General features: G+C 35.9%; 1 long non-coding RNA gene across 1 annotated transcript in view; it reads left to right on the top strand.

Annotated features, from left to right (window-relative positions):
* Nucleotides 1-19427, top strand: part of LOC140531319 (uncharacterized) — a 173734-nt gene extending 154307 nt beyond the window's left edge. Inside the window, exon 4 of the long non-coding RNA XR_011976323.1 lies at nucleotides 18228-19427. This is a non-coding gene — a long non-coding RNA (uncharacterized lncRNA). The remainder of the gene's footprint in view (nucleotides 1-18227) is intronic.
* The last annotated feature ends 2230 nt before the right edge of the window (nucleotides 19428-21657 follow it).

Genomic DNA, 21657 nt, shown 5'->3' with positions numbered 1-21657 from the left:
TGTAAGTTTCTCAAAAGATATTGACCTGTGCTGGTAGAAGGAGTTTTCTTGTCAGAGAGTTCCTTACCAGTGAAATCATAGGTTCATTTCTTATTCCTATCATATTCTTTTATTATAGTTATTTGCGCATGTCTTTTATTTCCTTTACTCAATTGTAAACTCTTAGAGGGTAAAGACTGGCTAGCGTATCTTTTTACCTCTCTTCTGAGCCAAATAATATTTAATTTGAACATAACTATCCTCTTCTTTCCACTCCCACTGAAACCTCCTATGTTACATTCTCACCTCTTCTTTTCTAGACTGTTATAATAGCCTGGAGTTTCTAGCTTTCAGTCTGCTTCCTTTCTAATGTAGTCCTTACATGGACTCTCCAATAGTCTTCCTAAGGTGGCATAGATTGTTATTATTTTCTTCAAACACCTTCAGTGGTTCGCCATTGCTTGCTAAATAAAAGAAAGTATAGATTCCTCATCTGAGCATTTAAGACACTTCAGAATCCACCTTTACTCCCTGACTCTCTGTTCCAACCTACTCTCATACTCTTCTACATGCACTCTAAACTTGGACTGCTTTGTCTCTCTTTTTTAGTGGACCATTGTTTAATATTGATAGTTTTTCTCCTGAATGTTTTTGCTCTTCACTTTAATCCAAATAATTTAAAGATTAGGGAATAAGGAAACAAATTCAAGTGTTGAACTCATTACTTTAGTTCTTGAAAGAATTACATAATCACCTTATCATCTAAATGCCTGTTAGGTACAATCAGCTATCACTCATCAATGTCTCAGGATCATTAATGCTCTTCTGTTGCCAATGTTGCCCCATTTCTCATGTGAGAATGGGGAAAAGATGGGAAAAACTGTAGTTCAGTGGAAAAAAGTGTTGAATCTTGATTCTGAGGCTCTGACTTCTAAGCTTACCTGCTGCTTACTACAAATGTGACCTAGGGCAAATCACTTAAGCTCTATGACTCAGTTTCCTTATGCATAAATATAAGGATATTTGATAAGACATATCTAAAGTCTTTTTTCAACTTGAACTTTATAGTCTTGCCTTGTCCCATTGCTATGCCTTTTTTTTCTTTTAAATTACTGAATTTTTATTTGCTTCAGGCTTATGACTTGAAACCACAAATATTATGCAAAGAAAGAAAAGATTAAGTGCACTTTAGGGAAAAGGTGATAATTCACATCGATAACACAGATTAGTTTGATAAAAGAAACTATCCATTATACTATATAGATTGCAATATTCAGTAGCATTTTCAACCAAACATTTAAAATCAAGTGCTCCAAAAAAGAGCAAAGTTTATGTTTAACATAAATCTGATGCAATTCAAAAAGCATTTTTTTCAGAGACCATTGAGCATAAAGTGGAAAGATGTATAGGGAACTTGTGTGAAGTCTAACCACTGTACATTTATCAGCAATTAAACAAAGTTGCATACATGTACCACAATGTAAAAAACAATACAGAATAAATAAAAACCTTGAAAATTGCCTGATGAAAAATAAAATAACCAGTGGCTTTTAATGGTTTCTCTTGGTGATCAGTGCTATAAAAGACACATTTTTCATCTTTCTGATGCTATGATGAAGCACCTTAACAATTGATAAGATCTGGCACACTCAAAAAATCACCGAACTAAACCCAACCCATAGAAATATACTATCAACCTACATATTTTCCATTAAAAGATTATTTTTATTCAATCTTAGAGACCCATTTGGACTCCATGCTTTTTTTAGTTTTGTCTTTTCTGCCTATGATGAATTTCCCAATTATAATCTGTTGAAGTCCTTCCCTTACTTCAAGATTTGCCTCTAGCTTCTTCTCTAATAAATGCCTTCTTCAAGTCAGGAAGCTGCTTTTACTCTTCTCCCAAACCAAGTTAAGTGGTCTCTCCTTCCCCTAATTTTTCATAGCACTTTACCTGAATCTTAGCTTTGTACTATCTCTCTCTTCCTTGTATTTTATATACATGTTATTTAGTTGTATTCTCCATGGAATAATATTTATAATGCACTTAACCCAGTATCTGACACATAGTAGGTACTTAAACAAGTGCTTGTTTCCTTCCTCCTTATCTATCTTTCTATCTTTAGCACCTAGTACCTAAGGCTATGCTTTCCATCTGGAAGACACTTACCACCTGCTATTTGTTGAAGTGAAATACATAAATAGAATGATGGTTAATGATTCTAGCACTAATATTCCCACAGAATTGTTGTGTATAGTCATACTTAATTGTGAGTGCTTGTTATCAATTATCTTTAACGAATAATCCTTTTACGTTTGCTTGCTACAAAATTGAATATGAAAATTTAACATTTCAATTACCTTTAGGTTAATCTTTCATCCATTTCCCCCTTCCATTAAGTCCTTACTTTGAAATTACTGTCTTTCATTGATAAACAATAACTCTCCCCCATTTCTGAACTGATATATTTTTCATTGTATCACACGCAAATCTTCTTTTAATGAATCTAAAAAGAACATAAGAATATGGTACAATTTAGGACTTTAAAAAGTGCCATATTTGCACTTGTGCTAAATGTGCATTTAAGTGTTATAACTCCCTTTCAATGGCTAATATTTATTAATCTCCTCAGGTTTGCTTTTCCTGTTTTGCTCAATTAAGTATCTACTTCTACCCCCTGAACAGGAGCTCCTTTCATAGCTTTAAGTATAGGACTAGGCTTTATATCTAAAAAACAGGGGGACCCAAGTGGGAAAGTATACAATTCTGTACAAGGATTGACATCCAGGACAGATCTTAGCAAAGTTGGCATTCTTCCACCTTTTCCTATTAATGACCCTTTCTTTCTCCTTTACTCCTTTTCTCCATGCCTAGCTAGCTATTAAACTAATAATGCCCACTAAGGTGTTAACTAATAATGACTTAAGGTGCTACCTCCTACTGGGAGTGGTTAAATTTTAATAGAGAACTCAACCACCAAAATGTCTTCAAGATTAAATAGCAGTAATCCCAAAGGGTAGAATTTTAGGACCTGTGACATAGGAACACTTTACCCAGCCCCTTTTGGATTATATCTTGTAGAAAATATGTGGGTGCCCCTCTGGCTCACATCTCCCTCACTTGCTTCCAAAGGAAACCTTGTTTAGGGCTCAGCTACTTAGTTGTTTTCCACAGTATATTGGGATTAGAATAAGATTGAAACCAGAGAAAATGAATTCTGTGGGTACCAGTACAACCTGTGGGTACCAGGTATCCATCTGTGGTCCCTTACTCTTATTATGCAAAAACAATCTAATCTGGAGAAAAAGCTTTTTTCTCACTTGGTTGTAGTACTATGAAACTTTTCTGACTTCACCATACCCCAGGAAACTCATTATTGGGGAAACATCATCCTGCAAGACCCCATCATTCTTGGTATTCTACTTCATCACTATACTTTACCCTTTTGGAGCATGGGGTCATGAATTCTAAAACTTCTATTTAAAGAGGGATTTCAGTTCAAATATCTCTGAATTTTTTATCTACCTGCACTATTCCGGGACTACTTTGATTTCTTCACCATGTTCCTGTATCAAATACCTTCCTCCCTTCTTTTCAACTTCCTTTTATATGTTGTCTTCCTCCATTAGATTTTAAACTCCTTGAAGGCAGGGACTGTATTTTTTAAAAAATGTGTATCCCCAGCTTTTAGCACCGTGCATGGAACATCATAGGTGTTTAATAAATGTTTATTGAATGAATAAATGAATGGTGAATTGAAGTGCTGGTAGCATCACTGGGTTTGATATGGTAGTTTTGATTAGCTAAACCACACTTACTCAGGTGAAACTTTCACTAATATGTTACTGATTTTATGAGACATTCTTATTCTTCTCCTGTCTTCCTCCTCCCTACTTGTAGGAGTTGGTTTGAAATGTGGTGGGAAAGCCCCAAGTTACTCACTAAAGCAGTGGTTTTTATTTTTCTACAGTGCTGTGTTTCTAGACTCATAGCTTTCTTTTCCCAAAGGGAAATAATCAAAGAGTGTCTCAGGTAGTTTTTGTAAGTCTTGAGAAAGTCAAGCAGTCCCCTCCTAGATTTGTTTCTCTTGGCTTAGGCCCCAGTTCAGTTTAGTTGAAAAAAGTTTTTTGTCTCTAAAAAGGGATCCCCACCCCTGATTACCTATTGCTTAGAAAGAAGTCCATGCCTCTATACCTTCAAAAAAAAAAACAAAACCCTCACCGCATCCATCTATCCCTGTTATTGTTTCCCATTTATCCTCTTGTTTGTGGCTAAGCTCCTTGAGAAGGCTCTTATGTAGTAAATGCCTCTACTTCCTCTCATTAACTCTCTCAAATCTGGCTTCTGACATTATTCAACTAAAAATTCTCTCTTCAGAGTTACTAATGATCTCTTAATTGCCAAACATCTTTTCTCCATCTTAATCGTGACATCTTTGCAGCTTTTAACATTGTGTCTTCTCTCTAGATTTCTTTTTTCTTCTGTTTCTCCTTCTACTTGCCTGATCACGCCTTCTCAGCGTCCTTTGCTGGATTTTCATCCAGGTCATATTTGATAATGGTAGCTGTCTTCCATGGCTCCATCTTGAACCCGTTTCTTTATACTACTGCAGATGGCAATTTCATTGGCTCATGAATTCGACTATCACCTCTACACTGATTTTCAAATTTACTTCCCTATTACTATCTAGCACAACATCAACTTCCCAGTAACCTAGTCTGGCCTTCTTGCTATCATCCTTAACTTCTCACTCCCAATGACCCCTCCTATCTACTTCATTGTCAAGTCTTGGGAATTCTACTTCCATAATTCTTTTGCTCTCTTCTTCATATACTCTTTTCTCTGTTAGGACTCTATCTCAGGCTGGTGGAGGCTCTCAGCCCATCATGCAAGCTACAGTGCTGGTGGTTGGTCTCCTTACCTTCAAGCCTCTCCCTACTCTGGTCTATCTTTCATACTGTTGGATATACCAGACTTGTCACTGCACTTTCATTTGACAAGCTCAGCTTCCTTTATGTGTTTGTGTGTGTGTGTGTGTGTGTGTGTGTATATCTCCTTGAAATATATGTATTATATACATAATATATATTTCAATTCCTTCCATTATCTCTCTAGATTTAATGTAACATGGCCTTTGTGACAGGACATCTGTCTCCATATTAGTTTTCCCTGGCTAATGGTGCCTGATGAATGCATAGTTGGCTAGTGCTGCTACATATCTCTGGAAAGCATATAATTTGGCACTCATCAAAATACAAATCAGTGGATTGTTGTTAATATACCAGTGGAATATTACTCCTTACACAGTCTTAGAACTTTTTTAGTAACAATCCTTTTCATTGCTACGGACATCAGTTTGTTCAAGGGGTGATAAATCTTATTGTTAGTAACTCCTCTATTGACAAATGCAGTTAGTTTCTGATTATCATCATTCTCTTGGTACAAGATTGCTTCCAAGTCCTAGAGACAGGACAAAAGGCTTGCTTGGATCTTCATGGGACAGTACTAGTACATATGTGAGTCAATTTAATAAGTCTTTTAAAGCTTATTTGTAATTGCGCATCCTATGAATCCACTGATTTTTTTTGAGGATTATAGATTTTATTATAATGGGAAAGATGTAATTTGAATGCCCTGTGATAGTTCTTTAAAAGCCAAATATTAAAGAGAACTAGGAGAAAATTGCAGCCTTATGTTATATCTGCTAATGTACCATCTTCTAAGGATAAATAAGAATGCTTATACTTCAGAGTAAGCTTTTTCCTAGCATAAATTCTTTTTTCCACCAAATTTATGAATTTGTTTTCAGTTTTCAACAATCATTCCCATAAGTTCCAAATTTTCTCTCCGTCCCTCCCCACTTCCTCCCCAAGATGGCATGCAATCTTATATGGGCTCTACAAATACATTCCTATTAAACACATTTTCACATTAGTCATGTTGCATAGAAGAATTAAAATGAATGGGAGCTAGTGAATCCACTTTGAAGGATTTAAGGCCTTTATTGTTTTTCTGCCTCTGGTTTTCTTCAACCATGTATGCATGAGTGAGGTCATTCAATGGTTTAGAAATAACAGCATTACTTTTAAAAAGTTTGTGATAATAGTCACCCATTCCTAGAAAAGTGTTTAGGTATGGGGGAGAAGTAATAAACCAAAGAGACAAGTGAACTTTTGAAGCTGTCCCCAAGATTGTACATCTGTTTGAGCCCAGGGGACCTGGGCTATGGATTATATCACTATAATCTCCTCCATCATGATACTTTCCTTTCCCTTGGCTTATGGGACTTTACTCTTTAAAAATTCTCCTATCCACTGAACCACTCCTCAGTTCACTAGTTCATTTTCCTCCTCTTTTCCCCTATTAATACAAGTTCCCTAAGATTCTGTCATTGTCCTTCTCTGTATATTCTGCCTTTTGATGATCTCCTTCCTTTACTTCCATGAATTCAGTGATACTTCTATTCTGATCACCTCAAATCTATATTTCCAACCCTAGTTTCTTCCCTGACCTGCTTTCTGTACTTTTGGCAACTCAAATTCAACTTGTCATCTTTTCTGAAAAGTCCATTTGCCTCATTGTCCAACTTCTCCTATTTCTGTTGATATAACCAAACTATTGGGCCAGATACCCAGACTTGACAACCTGGCCTCATCTCTGTCCCCTGGACCTCAGTCTCTATATCCATTCAGCTGCCAAATCCCTTCAGCATCCATTCCTTTTTCTCCACACATACTGCACCCAGCATAGTTCAGGTTCCTCACTCCCTCTCATCTGAATTAATATTATAGCCTCTTAATTGGTTTTCTGTCCTCTCTCTCCTTTCTCTAATCTATCCTTTACAGAGTTATTAAAATAATCTTCACAATGCTCAAAAAATAGTTATCCATTTTCTGAGGAATAAAAAAAATGTCCTTAGTCTGACCTTTAAAGCTCTTCATAATCTGATTCCAGGCTATCTTTCCAGTCTTATTTTACTCATTTCCTTTCACAGCCAAACCATTAGCCATTCCTTAATCTCATTCTGGGATTTTGCCTTTTGCCAAATGGGTAAAATTTTCCATGAGTCCTTTCCCCTAGGATGTCCCTTTCTCTTTCCCCTGTGCAGACACTCATGCCCCTAGTTTGGCCTGCACTTTCTATATCTGCAGCTTCATGTCACATTCCTCCAACCCAAGGGGCTGGTTCCTTGACTTCTCCTCCCACTGGAATTTGTTGTTCTTTTAGCTCATCACCGGAGGTTCTAAGGACTTGGATTTAGTTCATCTCATAGACCAATTTGGGCTAGTGGAAGAGAAAAAGAATAACTTTTCAGATACTATGTGTATTTTAATGGAAGATTTTTGGAGATACTGTCTGATTTTACTTCCCTTCATTAGTCACTGTCTTTGGTGTTTAACCTTTTTTATTTATTCCAATGGTGGGAATTTCAAGTCATATAGGAGGGCAAGATAGTGTTATAAAGTCCAGGGCAAAGGAGCTTTGTGGAGAGTGGACCTTTCTACCTCCCTAGGAAAAAAATTCTCACTATGTAAGTATGCAATTACTTTGCCTATGTGTAAAACAATCCAGAATTCTGAGTATATTTTCCATCACCTTTTGCTAAGCGCCAAGAGCAAGGGGCCATTTCTCTGTGGTTAAAATTGCCACCTTTCCCCCCATCTAAAACCTCCACATCAAAGTCAAGCACTTATTGAACTGTTACAAAACTAATAAATCATTCCAGGCATATTTAGACTAACCACATACCCTATTTATTCTTTAAAAATTACCTGTTCTTCACAGCCAGTCATATTTGCTATCAGAGGGTTGTTTTGTTTTGTTTTTTAGTGATCTATTCAAGCAAAATCAGTGCAAGTGGAAAAGAACTGCTCTTTGTTCAATTGCAAACAAAGCACAGGGGAGAACAGTAGCCCCAGGAGAATGTTCAAAATGAGATGACACACTTGAGCACTGGCTTCATTTTCATTCGGAAAATATTTTCCTCTAGCTACTGCTGCAGATTTATTTTTCATTTAAAGTTTGAACATCCTTTATCTCATAATTAAAAAAAAATTATAGAAAAGGAAGGGGAGAAGGAGGGAAACAACCACTCACAAAAACTCCAAACACACAACAAAGCTAAATTGTCTGCATTAGCTGTTAGGAAAGGGCTCCAGAAAGGCAGCCTGAATGCATGAGTACTGAAAGCTGTTTTCCTTTTGTGCTGCAGGAGGCAGTATCTCATTAATAAAAATGACTAGCTGTTTCTGTGCGCTTCAGGATTTTGACTTGTTTTTGCATCATTTTCTAATAGTAATATTATGGAATAGCTATTGAGAGAAAAGTACTGTATTTTAGGACACCCTAACTCGTGCAAACTTAATTCTTTTCGCGAACCCAAATTTCTATCCTCTCCTTGCTTCAAAGTTGTTAAATCATTTTTTTTCTTCCTTTCATAACACTCAGAATTTAGAATCATAGAGCTGGAAGGACCCTTGGAAAGCATCTGCCATTTGCAGATAGTTCCAATAGTTAGGAAGTTTTTCTTTATGTTGAAATAAAATCTGGCTTTCCATTTTCTTCCATCCATTAAGTCTCATTCTGCCCTCTGGGCCAGTTCTACCATCTATCCTATGCAAGGTTCTGTGCTAATAGTAATACCTAGCATTTATGTATCTTTTAAGGTGTGCACATATTAATTCACTTGATCCCCACATCAACCCTGTAAGGTAGTTGTTATTATTATCCACATTTTGCAGATAAGGAAATTAAGGCTGAGTGCTTAAGTGATTTGCCCAGGACCACACAACTAGTAAATGTCTGAGGAAAGATTTGAATTCAAGTCTTCTGGGGCCTTATCCTCTGTGTCACCTACCTGCTCCAGTGCTAGGGACTGGGGATATAAATATAAAACAAGCCTATTCCCTAAAGAAACTTACATTGTATCGGGCAATACATGTTAAACAAATAAGTACAGACCTGATAATCTGTGGAGTCAGAAGGAACAAATAACTAGGAGCATTAGTAGAATAGTGCAGGCACTGAGCCTTGAAGGAAACTAGGTATTCTAAGAAGAGAAGGTAAGGAGGGAATGCATTCCAGTTACACAGCAGGGAGGTGAAATTCTGAATGCAGGGAAGAGTTTATCTGGAAAACAGTATAGGAGAGTAAGGTTAAATAAGTTTGGAAAAGGTAGAATGGAGCCAGATTATATAGGGCTTTAAAAACCATTTGTTTCTAGTTCTTTATTGCAACAAAAAGCATTGTGCCAAATATTACTGTTCCTGTGGGTCCTTTCCCTCTTTCTTTGATCTCTTTGGAGTCTATGTCTAATAGTGGCAGGGATGTATTGGTAAATGTTTAATAACCAATTTTCTGGGAATAAAAGAACCCTTGACACACTTTTAAGTTTATTCTGAATTATTAAGATTTCTTCATCACCTTCTTAAATTTAGATTATAAACAAAACCATAGATCAAGCCATGACAAGATTTAGGTGCTCACACTAAAAATTTTACAGTTGGTCCTAGCAGACTGGTTGGAGTTGATTCCATGTGTCTCTAAGTAACCATTAGATCTCAGTTTCTGCGCAGTATAGTGACCTTTAGGGTATAGCACCAAATTGCTTTCTGGAATGGCTTTAAAATAACACTGCTAATGCATTATTGTTCCTGTCCTTGCAGGGGCTCTCAAACAATTGCCATTTTCCTTTTTTGGCCATCTTTCTAATGAGGGTGAGGCAGAATCTCTGAGAAGTTTTAATGTGCATTATTGTATATTTGCATGATTTTGAGTATTTTTTCCTCTTGGTTCTGGATAACTTGCCCTCTTCTTTTGAGAAATGACCATTTATGCCCTTGGGCCATTTAAAATAAACTCTGAACAGATTTTCCTATCTCCATCTTTTCACTTCTAATGATTGTCTGTTTATCATCTATATTCTAGCAAAATTTTATTTAGCAGGACCTTCCAGAGCTTGTACTACACTAACATAGCTTTTGGGAATCTAGGGTTATCTCTAAGGCATCATGAGGTAGAAGAGTGACTTTAATGGAGATATATAATAGGCATTTAATAAATGTTTTTTTGAATTGAATTGAATAGAAAGACAAATACTATGGCAGGCAGTTAAACACTTTTTAATACCTACATAACTGTGTGGCTAGAGATTCTTCATGTTACCTCTGCTTTTTTTCTATTTTATTCACACTCATTTTCCAGAATCACTTTCTATTATTCATACATTTAAACATGTGTTCTATAAGACCCTTGTCAGGATTTTGTTCCTTTTAAAAGTCTTTCCCAAGTGACCATAGATGTTTTGAAAATAACTGAAATAGTTTTATACCTCTGTATACTTCTGACTGGTGTTTTCAGTAGATAACTGTCCCTTCCCCAGCACCACCATGGTACATTTCCCTCTTTTTGCTTTATTGATTTTCTTTCATGCTAAATTTAGAATGTCACATTCTTGGACAGAATAGTCTCATATCATTCTGTATTTGGTTTATTTGACTATTTGTCATCATTATTCTGTATTAATTATTGTTGTCAATAATCTTTAAAATGCTTGTACCCATGTAAAATGCTTGTACAGTTGGTGGCAGTTTGAAGATAATAGTAGTTTTGAAGAGAATTATTTTTCCCTTCTATAGAAGACTAAATAAAAGGAATTTGGTTCTAATGATAGCGATATATAGTTCATTTAGTTTTATGGAAAAACTTGAGTAAATTGGTTACAGTGAACTTTTCCCCATCTTAGGGTGAATGAGTAGTAGTAGTATCTCAGTAGTACTGGTATTAATTCCCACTCATTAAATTCCTAATTTGCTCATTATTTTCCATTAATTTTTCATATCAATTTAGCTTCACAGAGCCAAGATGGCAAAGTAGCAGGAAGAAGTAAACTGAACTGTATATAAAACTGTTCCATAAAAATCTAGAAAATGTGCCATACTCATCCTGATCTGGAAAGTCATGAAAAATTCACAAGAAGTCATTTTTCCTAGCTGAGGTCAGGATAGAAAGCTTTGTGGACACGGAGTATAGGATCTAGTGAAGAACTGCCCATGGAGAATTATAGCTTAGAATATGAACCAAGGCTGTACTACAGGGCAAGAAGAGGTCCCAGACTGGCACAAAAGGACCTGATCTTGCCCATGGGGAGCAGGAATAGGTGCTAAATTGGAGCTCTGTTACCAACTACCCAGTGTTGGGTCACAGATTAGTACAGACTAAGGAGGGATTTGTTCCTAGGGCTATTGGTCCAGGACAAGGAGTGGTTCAACATTCTAGCCTATGTACTGAACAAGGAACAAATACAGAAGCAAGTAGCAGCTGTGTGTCTCTGATCCTGGAACCAAACCAGGACCTCAGATCCAACACTCAGCCTCATCTGAAGTCTGTAGCAAAAAACAAAAACAAATAAGCAAAAAAGAGCAGGAAGCCTAGACCAAAGGGGTACTAGCAGTTATGTTATTCGGAAATTGTGGAGCTTTCTAGATGATTGACAATGGCTGTGAGTTCAGTTAATAGTTTACTGGAGACCCAACCAAGGGCAAACTCCAATCTAATCCAAATCCAAATCCAAGCTAATTAAAACCTGGATTAGCAGTATTTGTAGTTTGGAACAGAAAGGAAACAATCAAATTTTTCTTTGAATCACACTGCTTTTGGAGTACTGAAAGCTTTACAGGCACCAATCCTAAACTTTACCTGCAGTCCTGTAATGGTACAACACTCAGTACCTTGAAAGAACAGCAAGATCAAAGAAGACCCAAAGCAGAACTAAACACACGGCATACATTTTCCTCCCAAATAATGCAGAATCTGACTCTGATACAAAGTGTGAAGGCAGAAGGTGAGGCTGGAAGACTGAGCAAACAAAAAATGAAACGTGATTTCCACAGTAAAAATGGTGACAGGGACATCCAAGATACAATACCAGGAAGAAAGAGTGACTCCAAATTATCTACAAGGAAAGCTTCAAAGTAAAAGCACAGCTTGGGTACAAATTCAGCTAGACCTAGAAAAGATTAAAAAAAAACTGAAAGTGAATTTATAAGTGAAATAAGAGTGCTAAAAGAAAGAATTAAAAAAACAATGAGAGTTCTCATAGAAAAAATTAAAAAAGAATAATTTAAAAAGAATAATTTGGCACAAAAGGTATAAAGCAACAGAATCTTTGAACTGTAAAATGGTTGAAAAAAAATGAATGACTGAAACAACAAGAAATTACAAATCAAAGTTAAAAGACTGAAGAAAATTAGAAGAAAGTGTAAGGTATCTCATAAAAAACAACTGATATGGAAAACAAATCATGGAGAGAATTTAAAATCATCAGACTATTATAGCCAAAATGCAGAGTTTGTAGGCAAAAAAAATACTACAAACAGCTAGAAAGAATTTTGAGGAAGCTACAGTCTGGATCACACAAGATTTGTCAGTCACTATTGTAAAGAAATGGAGAGCTTGCAATATGATGTTCTAGAAGGCAAAAGTTATAGGCTATCGATCAAAAATAATTTGTTTTATCTAATTAAGTATAATCCTACAGAGATACACATAAACCTTAAATTAGAGGATTTTCTTTTTTTTTTTGTTTGTGAACTAGGCAAAACAAAAATTTGTTCTAATTGTTAAAATAACAACTAACTCTGTGAAAGAGGATTTTCAAGAGTTTCTGATAAAAAGGCCAGAGCTAGGTTGAAACTTTGAAATACTAGCACAATAGTCAAGAGAAATACAAACAAGAAAATACAAGTAAACAATCACAAGGACTGTGATTGAACTGTTCATGTTCTAATATAGGGAGATGTTACATGTGTTCTCTTGGAACCACATTACTCTCAGAGGTCTATACCAACAAGGAGGAAAGCATTAAGTGAGAGGCAATGCTTGAACCTCAACTCCAACTGAACTAACCATCCTAGGCATCTTGAGATCCATTCTCTCATATCACAATAACCTGCTGACATGCTATCTCCACTGCCTTCCCACATTTTCAATATCTTGCTCTGTGAATGGTAATCAAATTAAAAATACTATAATAAGAGTTTTCCACACCCCTCAATTCCAATCAGTATAACTAATGAAGTTCTACATCCTATGATTTTATCAGGTAAGAATGAATTTTAGTGAGTTATAGAGTCAATTAAAGGTAAAAACTAAGCACAAATGAGTCTTTCACTTGCTTGAAAGAATTACATGTGTAGTCAAGCTTCTGAGGGCTTTGAGGACCCTGTAACTGGAGGATATCAAGAGACTGGGGGTGTGAAGAAGGAGAGCTGAATACTATTGATAAAGGTAGCAGTGTCCATGGAACTACAAAAGTTTATGGCAGCTAATGTATCAGTAACCAAGACATAGGCCAAGGATAAACTAGATACACTAAGGAAATGCAGATTTAGAATTCTGTAAGAGCACAGTAGAGGGTTACACTTCAGGCAAATTTCATGGGGATCCCATGAAGAAAAGCAAATGACTTCTATCCGACAAGGAGCTGTTACCTCTTTTCTGCAAGAGCTTCCTAAGATTTAGCTTGCTTTCCTCTGGACTCTGTATAAACTTGTAGGAGAGAATATCCTTGAATTTGGGTCAATGTTTTTGTACAAACAGCTCTTAATACATCGTGTAGGTATATTATATTTGTAAAAGTTATTTAGCTCTGATTGGTTAATTGATAATCTGTGGGACAGTGAGGGCTTAGTGAGCAGAAATTCTAGAAACTGCTTAACCCCTCAGGGCTATCTCTAAAGTGAGTGAGAATTAGGGAATTTACTCTGGAAAGGATGCTGTGTGACAATAGGCTACTCTGTGGCTCCATTCATGATCTGTGTGAATCCATGATCAATGGTTCTCAAAGTGCAGCCTAAGTACCCCTGGAGGTTCTATTCATGGTGTTTGAAGGTCAAAACTATTTTCATAAAAATATTAAGATGCTTTTTGTCTTTTTAAAATATTCCTCTCTTTTTCACCCACATATCTATACGAGGTCAGGTTTTCTTCATATACTTCACCCAAAACAACATATCACAACAGATTCAATGTAGAAGCAGATATGAGAATCCAGCCGTCTTTTATGAAGGCAAGGTTCAAACTTAGGATTGCTCGACTCAGAGTCCAGTGCTTTATCCACTATGCCACCTGGCTTGGGTGAGGCCCATAATAACTGTGCATTCACTGGTTTCAGTGCTACCCTACATTGCCTCAATAGTGTATAGAAATTGCTGTAGATTGGTTTAGAGTACTGCCATGATTTTGGAGGTTTAACTGACTGTCGTGTTAGAGGTTCAGTGATTTGCTTTGTTGGAAAAGATGGGGATTCAGTTTTCTCCCACACTGATTAAGAGTTACCAGAGTTAGACTGGATGAACCAAGGCTGAAGAGCAACCTCACTATTGGATCACTTTCCTTCCTCTCCCTTCTATGATTTGAATAATATCATGCCAGACTGGCCCTCTACCACCCTTATTGTATACTTCCCTTGTTGCTTCTTTTGAACAGTTTACTTCCTCTCTTGGCTATCTTCTGAAGAGTCCAGCCTTCCCTTCATGACTTAAAATGTACCGATAATGACAGGCCTGTTGCTTTTAGCATTTAATGCAGAAGTAAGTCTTCTGCAAAGGCCTTCCAAATTGTACTCTAAACACCTGTAATAGGTTCAGACTGGCAGCATGTTTGCTTTATAAGTTTTGTGTTTTCCAATTTGGAGCATGTTTCTCTAGGCATTCTGTATTTCATGATTGAGAGCTTTTGTCTGTAACTTTTCTCTGCTTTATTAGAAATGCTTCTGAGAAGTTAAGAAAGAAGGCAGCATGCATTCATTGCTGACAAAGAGCTTCATTAAGTTCTTCAAAAAATAATCCAGAAACATTTTAAATTAAGGTTAGGAAAATTTTGATTTTTTGATAGAAAGATGGGTCCAGTGTGGAACTGTAGGGAACCCACTGCCCCTTTGTAAGTTGTGGACCACAAGACAAAGAAAGTATATGGTCCCATTAAAGTTCCAAAGATACCTCAAACATATAATCCAGAGCTGTAATGTTTTTGAATTGTCTTATATTTGTCAGAGGAATTCCTAATAAATCTTCCATTTCTATACACTATAATAACCATTATACACTATAATAACTATTAGTTCCTGGAATATAGTAGGTGCTTAATCAATGCGTATTGGTTAATAAACAAAATATTTAAATAACTTCAAATATAATTTGCTTACCAGACTTAGGTCTTTTCTATAATCCCCTACACAGATTTTACAGACCAGATACAGACCCTGGATTAAAAAAAATGAATATAAAAGGCAAGCACTTAAAATCAAAGAACAATATTGGAGACATAAAAAAAACAAAAAAAAGTCTTCTCTTTAATGTGTTTAATACATGTCTTACATAGACATGTTATCTCATGCTAACATATATAAAAATCAAGCTATTTAACATTATGGAATTTTATTTTGTGTATATTTCCAAGCATATCTAAATGGTGAACCTTTTCAAGATGACTGGCAGCATATGGCCCAAATGCGTGGCATTTCCAGATGGAACGTAGGAGGATTAGAGGCTATGTTATAGGGTCCTTTTTTTTTTTATAAGAAACACATGATAAGTGAAAAATATGATACAGCTTCTCAAAAAGATGATAATGTTTTGTATTATTCTCCAAGCAAAAAAATGGGGTTGGATTCATGATTCGCCTTACTGAATTTTCCCTTGATTAATGACTATTTCCTACCACTGTACTATTTGAAACTGGTGTCCTAGAACAAAAGATGACTCTAGTAATACTGCTTGTTACCTTTAGTTAGTCTAAATTTTTTCCTAAGGGTAATGATAAATTTTTTTCCACAATGTCTATGGATACATGTGTGTGTTTGACAAGTTGGGAGTGGGAGAGGTCTAAGGCCCCTGAGTATTATTAAAAAAAATCCATTAACAAGCATTTATTAAGTATCTAACCTATGTCAACCAAGGTGTTAGGTACAGGGGTGGGGTGTGGGGGAGGATATAAAACATTAAACATTCTCTAATTTTGAGGAATGTATTTTTTTGGGGGAGATATCTACCTATGTTTTTATACAGAATAAACTAAAATGCAAGGAATTGGTTTTGGGCAAAACATGATTTTTATTTTGGACAAGTTGAGTTCAAGATCGTTATGAGATTGGATTTTGGTGATGCACTACTGGATATTAGGAGACAGACAGAGCTGGATATATAGATCTTCAGAAAGATACCATATGAACCTATAGAACTGGATGAGGTCTCAAAGTGAGAGAGTGTATATAGAGAGAAGAACATCCAGGACAGAGTCTTGAGGCTCATTCCTTGTTAGATGGTGAGATATAGATGATGACAACAAAAGAACCTGGAAATGAAGCAATCATACAACTATGAAGGAGAATCAGTAGAGATCAGTGTTGTAAAAATCAATCAATAAAAAAGAAAAAGAAAGCTTATTGAGGAGGATATAGGATTTAACAGTGTCAGATTCTGCAGAGGTCAATAAAGATGAACACAGAAAAAAATCATCAGGTTTGGCAACTAAGATTTCATCAGTAACTTTGGTGGGAGCAGTTGAAGGATGAGAATGGATGCCAGAATGTAAAGAATTGAGAAGTAAAAGAAAGGCAGGTAGGTGGTGCAGTGGATAGAGCACTGGCCCAGGATTCAGGAGGACCTCTGTTCAAATATGACCTCAGACACTTCCTAGTTGTGTGACTCTCAGCAAGTCAATTCCCTTAAAAAAAAAAAAAAAGTGAATGAGAAGAAAGGAAATAAAGGGAAGGGAATATAGGCAGATTTTTTAATTCTTCTTCTAAGAGTCTGGCAGAGAAAAGAAAGACAATATAGGACAATATAATATTGGGGAGAGTTGAATCCATTATTGGATTTTTTAAGTATAGAGGAGATTAGGAATGCGTACAGGCTGTAGGAAAGATACTAGTATATTGGAAAGATTAAAGATTAGAAAGCAATTGAGGATGATTGAAGGAACAATCTAGTGCAGAAGACAGAAGGAGATGAGATTAATGGAAAATCTAGTGGGGTTGGCTTTGGCAAAGAGAAGGGCTACCACATTATGAGAGATGAGAGGAAAGAGTGAGGTAATGATGAATGATGAAAAGGTATTTTGAGATGAAGAAAATGAAAAAAGAGTGAGCACAGAGAGAATGACCTCTATTTCCTCAGTAAAGTCTTAGGTAAGGTCCTCAACTGAGAGGGTGAGGGAAGAGGAATTTTTTAGGAGAAATGAGAAGGTTTTGAAAAGTCTCAGTGGGCAGTATGAGAGAGAATCATTCGGGGGAGAATCAATTGAGGGAGAATAAAAGCTTTGTATCAGTGAAGCAAGAGCCCAGTTGTGGTTAGGTGACATGAATTTGTAGTGGGATCATTCAGCTGAGTTATGGGATTTCTTATAGGAAGTCCCATATATATATACTTATATTTATTTATATTTTTATATCCATATATATACTTATATGTATTCTTATACTTATTCATAGCATATGATCATGAACAGTGGAATTGAATGGTGGGTAGTAATCCAGCATGAATGCAGATGGGAAAAGGGGACAAGAAATTTAGAAAAAGGGAACCATATAGAACTGAACTGGTTAAGGATAGCAATTAGGATGGGATGAAAGTGAAATTAGAGCAGGGGTAATGGTCTGAGAAAGTACTGCTGGGTAGAGGCACTGAAGATCACAAAGAGAGTGAAGAATAACTTAATTAGGCACAGTATGCCATGAAATGGATCCTCTGACAATATACCTGGCCCTGATTTTGCTCTTGCTGCCTTAACTACATTTGCTGAATCTTTTCTTCCCTAATCCTTTGGGTAAAACTGTAATGGAAATAGGAGTTCTAGTGAAATTCTTTTATTTTTGTTTTTGTTTATTTTTGAAATGTGGAAGAATTAGAAAAAGATCTTGATTCTGAGACAGAAAACATAAACACAAAGTCTGAAGCTGCCACTAACTTCTTGTGCTACCACTTGTTGGCCCTCAGTTTACTCATTTGTATAATGAAGGTGTTAGATTGAAGAATCACTGAAATAGATCCCTTTCAGTTTGAAATTCTATGAAGGGAAAATAGGTCAGTGAGATTGTAAAGACTGTATTCCAATGGTATTTTTCTCAACTGAATTGTGATTACTTAAAAAGAAGCTGGTGATTCATGACTAAAATCCATAGCAAAGAATCTGAATGCAATTACAATAGTTAATAGTTAATTTGCTTGTTTTTTTATTGTCTCTATAGGTTTAGATGGTGTCTCATCATGCAAATGTGTGAAGAATAAAACAAAATCATGTTTTGAACATTCATGATACATTAACATCCAGGTAATGTCAATTGAACCAGAGGAAAGTCCCTAGAATGTTGAGTGGTTCTCCTGTTGGGAATTTATGGGAGGACATGGAAAAGAATCATGCAGGATGAGAAAGAATGGATGGATTGTGATTTGTCTTATTACAGAAGATACCTACATCGATGAGTTGAGAGATCCATTGAAGTTCTGAGGATATTTTTTGAGCCCAAACACTATTGCCCCATGTGAATTTTTAGCATTACTTTAGGTTAAAGAAAATGAACATCAGGGAGGAATCTAAGGAACACATCTGTTGTCCTTCTGAGCAAGCTCTGCATGGACAGATAGACCATTAGAAACATTGCTTAGGCACTCAGTGTAGGAACAACAACCTGAAAATTCAAAGCAGTTCTACATGCATTCATCATAACTCAACAAACATGCACAGTCATGCAATGAAGATTTTTTTCACCCCATTGGCCAAGAATCAACATCTTGATGCTCTGACCTTAATTAAAAAATTAAAGAAAGGAAGAAAAAAATAAGAATGCTTTCAGATCCTGGCAAGCAACTTCCTGGAAGGGCTTATACTACCATTCCTATGTTGTAGTAGAAAGGAATTTGAGGAAAAAACCACTTCATTGTCCTCAAATCCAAAAAAATGTAAATAAGGATAATGGAAAGGATATTCGACTAATACTTGGATTCTTTTTTCTGTTCTATCACTTAATGACTCTTTCAGTGTGGTCAATTAATTTACTTAATTTTCCTAGGTCCCAATTTCCTCATCTCCAGGATAAATATAAAAATTCTGCCTCTCTACCTCACAGGTCTATTGTGAGGATCAGATGATAAAATATACATTAAAACATACTATGTATTTCAAAGCACTAGACAAGTACAAACTATTCAATTTTTGTACACAGTAGGCATTTGATGAATAAGCGAATTATGACATATTTTATACTTATTTTGTACTCCCTATTCAATTATGGTATAGTCAGGGAGGTTGTTTTAGTCAAGGAAGTGTAAGGTAGTATCTAAATTCTAGTACCAGGAAAAGGAGAAATGAAGCAGATAATTAGATTTAATTAGATCACGTCTTGCTAAGTAATTGTATTTCTACTTGAGACCATAGCACAGAGAACAGTTGAAGGCAGCTTCTATTTATATGTGTGGATTTATCAGATTTCTGTTAATTACCAATCAAAGATTGCTGAGCAAGCTAAAAAAGTCAAATAGAAAGGAGACCACTAATACATACAAAAAGATCCCTGTGGGACACATGTTAACATAGTTTTAAAATGTAATATTATCTGTTTTATTATATTTTTATTTATGTTGTAAATATTTTCCAATTACATTTTCATCTGGCCAGTGCTCAACACCTTTAGTAGTGAGATGCAGGAATATCCCCCAACTTGCACATGACTCCCTCAGACAAGGCCACACCAGGTTTAAGGCATGTTGTGAGTCTGTACCAGCTCAAGACCCATAGCTCAGAGTGCCCCAGTGATGTTTTTGCTTTTGCTAGTTAACCAGATGACACAGACGAAAGGCATTTAATGAAATAACATAACAAGAAAAGTAGCAATAAAACATTTCCTCCATAAACCTAGGGCACATTGTGCTACAAATATGCACAACATCAGTGGAGGGGAGGACATACCAAAGAGACATTCAAGAAATGGCTTATACTTAAGGAGCACTTATGGAGGGGTCTATGTGTGGAGGGGACCCTACTGTCTCCGATGCTGAATGGTGATTGATTCCTTCTGGTGATGTCACTGCATTACTCCCACCAGCCACTCTTTTCAGATGACCTTGTGTGCCATGAAGCTTCTATTGGGTATGTAGTCCAGGCACATAATCTCTCCCTGATGTGTGCCTTGGCATACACTCTCTGTTGTCTGTTCTTGCTTCCTTCTGGACTCATTTAGTCTTAATAGTGGTACAATGGGGCCATTGTCACACTAGGAGCAGCTCCGCTGGGAACAAGGGTGAGGAGCTTCTCTGTGTCTAGCTTTTACTGGAGTCATCAGCTGTAGTGTCACAGTGATGGGCAAATAAATTAGGATGAGGTAAATAATTACATTTTTGACTTACGCAATAATCCTTACAATATTTTACATCTTGAAAAAACTTTTAACATTCTTTTGCTAAAATCACATATTTTACATGATTTGTCATTGAGTACACAATATTTTTACATACATTTTCATACAAGGCTGTACCATAGCTATTGTAAGAAGTCTAGGTAATCCTGTTGGATCTGGGCATCATCATCTGACTATAAAACATTGACTGAAAAAGATGTTTGAGTTTTGTTTTTTTTTTACTTTCAGAAAAGAAGCCTTGTCCCTATTGAGGGAATGATGAACTCTGACAAACATATGCTGCAAAGCAGAATCGTTCTAGAATTAGAGCAATTCCCAACTGCAGATGGAATACCATAATATGATCTTGCACCATTTCTTTTAGTTTGGCTTCCTTGTAGCATTATTTTTATTTATCTTACTGTAGTAGCATATGTTGTTTTGGTTCTGCTTTTATTACTGTGAGTCAACTCTTACAAGTCTTTCCATGTTTTCCAGATTTCTTTACATTTTCATTTCTTATGACACATTCTTGTATTTGTTCAGGTGTTCTCCAGCTGATAGGTACCTACTTTATCTCTAGCTTCTTGCTACCACAAAAATGTGCTTCTATGAATATTTTCATGTGTAGAGAATATTTCCATATTTTACTCCCTTTGGGTTTATTATATTTAATATTTTATATTTGTCCAAAGCATAAAAAATTTTATTCAACTCTCTCACTTTATCTCTTCATATTTTAAAGTATGTTTCTTGTATGTAGAAAATTGATGACGTCTTTTTCTGATCCATTCTGCCTATTTCTTTTCTTTTATTATATAGATAATTTTAGTTCACTTGCATTTAAGATTATTATTGCTTGTATTTAACTACATCAAATTTTATTATATTCATGGTAGTCAAACTGTGTTTTCCCAGCAAAACTAGCTAAAGTTAGGATCTATTTACTTTCATAATGATTGGTAACTTACACATTCTGTCAAACTGAAATATAAATAATGGCAACATTCTTGGAGATTTAACAAAGAACTGGAGGTTCGCTGAAATTAGGATGATTTTGTAGGACAAGAGAATTCATTCCTTACTTTTCCAGTTTCTAGTATGGGTATATTTTAAAACTGCTCCCCTAAAACATAGATTTGGAGTTTCATGAAAATGAAAGCATTGCTTGTTTAGGCTGCTAGAAACACATTCTTTGGTAATGAACACGAGTGGATTGGAAATGCTCTCACAGCACATAGAGTTGTTACACCGACTATTTTCTACATGGCTAATCATGCCTACT

The sequence above is a fragment of the Notamacropus eugenii genome, chromosome 3 (assembly GCF_028372415.1).
Source record: "Notamacropus eugenii isolate mMacEug1 chromosome 3, mMacEug1.pri_v2, whole genome shotgun sequence".
Lineage (NCBI taxonomy): Eukaryota > Metazoa > Chordata > Mammalia > Diprotodontia > Macropodidae > Notamacropus > Notamacropus eugenii.
The sequence above is the reverse complement of the archived record's forward strand: the minus strand, read 5'-3'. Positions and strand labels throughout refer to the sequence as shown.